Here is a 5,100-nt window from a genome sequence, read left to right on the forward strand (position 1 = left end):
CGCAGTTTTCTTTTACCCTATTGGTGCACACGCTTGTCAACATGAAACGTTGAATATGATTCGTCAGTCATTGTTAGTTCCGCCTACGCGCGATTGAACTGAATTTGAAAACAGCGAGTCGCAAATCATCAAGTTTAACAGCATTTCCACGATGTGCTTATGCCTGTTTACTTTTGGAGACGGAGTATTACATCACTCATGGAAATGTTGGATTACTGAGGACATCTTTTCAAACGTCAACAAAATGAAACGAGCACGTATTACTTTGATAATGACTTCATGCTGTGTTGAAAGACTGTTCTTCACCACATATTGTATAAAAAACCTATAACGTTACGCTCATCGATGATAAATGCTCGTCTGAGAAATTTATTTCTGCTTTTCTTTGCGCGAAGGGACATTATGATCATATTGGACTTTGTTATTATGAACCAGAAGCCCCGTCTCAGACTACAGGACATAATGGTGAGTTTAGACATTTTCTTAATGTTTATAGTGGTGTCATTATTATTTACAGTTTATAGTCAGGAGTATTACTCCAATCAACTATTTAGGGGGGCAGACTGTGATCGTGTCATAGGCTGTATGATTTAATGTTGTTGGAATATTTACACTTAAATGACAACACATGCAATTTTGTATTGCGCCATGTTGTTTGATGGCCATTGTCTCATTAAATAACAATCTTTCGAACGAGTTCTTTAGTAAAATCATTACCTGTTGAATCTGTCTTAGCCGCTTTCACGTCATGCATTTTGCTGAGGAGGAATGACATATTGTTCGGATCTACGTTCACGCAACGTAAATAACGTAAAAACTAATTCCGTTACTAATTGAGTTTATGTTGAGTTCTGTGTTTTCAAGTGGATTAATAATTTGGTGGGGCACTGCTCATAGACTGTATAAAACAGGCACAGCCCCACCTGCCCATATACTGTAGACAAGCTGGTTGGTTATTTAAGTTGTTTTATAAATTTCCCCTTGAAACAGTGCTGCCTGCATGGCATTAAGGTAACTTGGCTTTGGTAGCGTGCACCAAAGCTTTTAAACCTGGCTGAAAACGCCTGGAGGACGCCAAATGCCAGCTGTTTTTTCAGCCAAGCGCTTTGGTTGCTGTGATACTTGAGCTGTGAGCCGGTTGTTTGTTGTGATATTAGTCCCGCCATTTCACCCACTGTGATTGGACGGCTGTGTGAGAACTTACATTGATAAGCTAAGCTTTTCATCCAGAGTTGAATATTTTTAGACCACAGCGCGGAAAAAATGGACAGCTGCTGGCTGTTTTGAAAAAAGCCGCACTTACATTGGGGACAAAAATATACGCCGGCCATGGGCGTAAACACTCCTAATTTATGTACATTCTATCCTTTGCCCACCCTGTTTTATAAAGGCCCACCCACTTGAACATTTCTGGCTTCGCCACTGCGGTGATGTCCAAAGGATGACAGCATCAATGACAGTGTTCTTAATATGACAAAGTAAGTGTTTTGATTAATGCCATTTATTTTATCAGTGTATACCACTAGTCAACTAAATGAATATAACATGACAAAGATTAATGCACATTTATATATTGATTCAATAGATTTATTGCATTTTGAAAAAAAAAAACTTAAAGAATCAGTTTTATTGTTATTATAACCTAAAGATGCTATGTGAAAGTTTGTAACAAAACATAGGAGTTTTTTATCTTGTCACTTTCTTGGTATAGAAAACACATTTTTACCAAAATTAGTCAAAATGGATTTATTGCGCCTATGGAACCAAACTCTTCAAATATACATTTTATGTGCTTGAGCAGACAGTACACTATAATGCTTCGGATAAACTTCAAAAAAACTTTCCCCCTGCAAGGTCTCAGCAGGTTAATAGAGTGAAACAGTTGTTAGAAGACATTAACCTTATGTAATAACATCAAGTACTCACCTCTAGTAAAAGTGATGAACCTCCATGAATTTTTTTCAGCTCGCTGAACCCTGTAATAGTCATTGCCCATTGTCCGTTTAGTTGGAGGCTATTCTGATAGATAGAAAGTTGAATGGATGAAAGGGCAGCCAATGATGTTCCAGCTTCAATGACTCCACTGTGACATCTGAACAATTAGATAGAGCAGAATAATCAATATCACCCTATAGGCTCACGGCCGTGTAACGTATGCAAAACCAAATGAAGTGTAGCTCGTAGGTTGGAGAAAGTTGAATTTGTCCTTTTTAAAAATATGAGGCAATACAGCACTTTGCAATATCTTGCATCAACAAACCTAACCTAATTTTTAAAACACATAAACACACATAAAAGAACAAATAAAGGCTGATGGTTAATTCAGGCCTCATTTAAGCCTAATAGAGGGGAGATTTTGCAAACATTTGTCAAATGGATTTCACTCAGGAAAAACTGATCCATCACAAAATGTCCCCACAGGATGCAGAAGTCCAGAAACGCACGGTTTGTGCATGACCGATAAAGTATGAATTAACAGTACAGCAAGATAAAAAGCTTTTTTATACTTTGTCAGTGATAAATTGATAAAAGCACAAATAAAGCCTTACTCATCTTTCATATGCTTTATGTTGGTCTACCATCAAGTAGCATTGATCAACAATATATTGTGTTGAACCAGAACACATTAAAAGCTTTATCAAAACATAAATGTTAAATTGCCTTGAGCTATTAAATTAAATTTTATGGCAAATTATGAAACGGTTTGTACCAGTCCTTGATTCTGATTGGTCGATCGCTATGACATTCTGCTGCTGTTCAGGGACTGTTTCATCTAGCGGAAAGCTGCACTAGCTGGGTTTCCATTTTGAGCAAAAACTATGCAATATTAACTTTTCCAAAAGAATGGCGTTTTCACTTACAGAGCATATGCGAATAAAACATCGTTTTTCCTTTCGCGATAAGTCATTCCAAACATAACGTCAACAGATGTTGCCAGGTTTTCAAATATTACATCCACCGCACCACATCGGAGTGGATTATTGGCAAATAAAGCATCTTATACTTTGGACTGGAGTTAACACATATGAGGTGTTTCTGGGAGGTATTAATAAATACTGCGTTATTTTCTAATAATGATTATGTGACCTACACACATAAGTTGACCTGAAAATGCGAGTTTTGCAATATACACCTTTTCCAAATGGCCCTATGCAATTTTTTGAGGAATTGACGTGTTACCATCGGCCGTATTCTTAATTCGCAATGTCAATTTGCGCAATTTGACGGGTAATGGAAACACAGCTAATGATACAAATTTCTTGGCTTCAAAATAATACAAAATATATAACTGTAATGTCTGGTAAACGTTTTATAGCTCTGCACCATGAATAAATCAAGGCAAAACCTCTTAGTGTCCATTTTTTCCACTATTTTGAACCCGGTCCACTATCTTCATCCCACACACAGAGCAATTTAAAAGCTATGCCAATATGCATATTTCATTGTGTTGTGAATAGAAAGCAAGATATATGATGTACAGTAAGTTCAAGTGTTTTGTCAAGTTGCGGTTGCAGTGTTGCGGTCTACATTGGCTTGTTTTCTTTAAGAGACATGAAAGGTCTGACAGCTGCTTAAAAGCAGCCTGAAAGATAACCGAACAAGATACCTTATAAAACATGACCTTTAGCACCAATAAAAATGTGGGTTGGATCTGGGAATTGGTTGGGGTTGTTTAAGCTTTTATTTCACTGCTGTGAATATGGATATGTACCGAACCTTATTAAATGTCATAGTTGATTCCGCCTTAGTTCTTATCAGCATTTCGACACATTGACATTCGTCTTTTCCTCCTGGCCGTATCTCTTATCTCTGATAGCTCGGTCTCAATTAGTCCAAGCCTCCTGATTTGGCATTTTACACATCTTATCAAACCTCAGCCAGACTGAATCAACACTGTTTTCACCATCCAAACATGATATCCTTTTGACAGCTTTGAAATTAAAAGATCCTGCTTAAAATCTGCTGGCGGCAGATATAACAAATGGTTTTCTTTGTTTCATTTATTAAGTGCAAAACTGACAGAGAACTGATTTAAAGATGTTTGCGGGTCTGACAGGGAGCATTTTCATTCAATTTTTTGCTTTTACATATCCAGATTACACGTCATTGTGAGCTTTGAGTTTTTATTTCAAATCAAATTAAATGTTTAAAAATAATTGTTGTCCTTTATGGTATAATATAGGGGTGCGCGGGGCAAAAACTAACACGGGGTTGGTTGTAACACGGACTGTTTACATTGTTGCACAAGGTTGAGCGTTTTGTTTTTCCGGTATTTTTTCCACGCTGCCACAAAAGACAATCTCCCGCAAATTATTGGAATGTATAATGTTTTTCCAGAGAGTTATTGATGAACGAGTGTTTTGGTGGAATTAAAGTAACTTTTTTCATCATATGTTTTTTTCGGTTTCTAAGTTGGGTGTGTAAGATACCAAATCCAATGCTATGTCATATTAATCAGTGTCTTGTTGACTAAAACATAGCATCGTTTTGAAATATGTCTGCAGCTCTTAGCTACTACTTTGGTGGGCTTGAAAATATTTTGACGCAGCGGGGTTAATTGTAACGCTGTGTTACAACTAACCCCTCAGCACTAATGATATGAAAACCGCTAACGTTACCATAATTCTTGTCGTAGTTTTAAATAGGCTACACACGAATGATTGCTGGCTGCCAACAAAATAAATGTGCCTGTCTTATCAAAAATCGTGTGTCAAATGTATTTTTGTTCATATCTTTAATATTTATTGAATAAGGCCATGTCAAAGATTGACATCATAATGAAATGAATGGCTAAAATCAGACTTTTTATCTCAGAATTTGATTTTGAAACTGTAGTATGGTTATTACAGACTTGATCACATATAAAAAAGATGTTTTGTTATAATTGTGCTGCTTTTCTTACATATTTAGACATTTGTTTTATAATTGAACTATTATTAGAAAAGGGCTGGATGAATGAATACAGTGTGGATAGCTGTCTATTATAGTAAACAGTATCCACTTTAAGTATATAGACAAAATAGTATTGAAATATTTGCCTGCAAACTTAACTTTTATCAAGTGTTACAACTAACCCCCTGCCTGTTACAATTAACCCCA

Source organism: Paramisgurnus dabryanus, chromosome 9 (genome assembly GCF_030506205.2).
Source record: "Paramisgurnus dabryanus chromosome 9, PD_genome_1.1, whole genome shotgun sequence".
NCBI lineage: Eukaryota > Metazoa > Chordata > Actinopteri > Cypriniformes > Cobitidae > Paramisgurnus > Paramisgurnus dabryanus.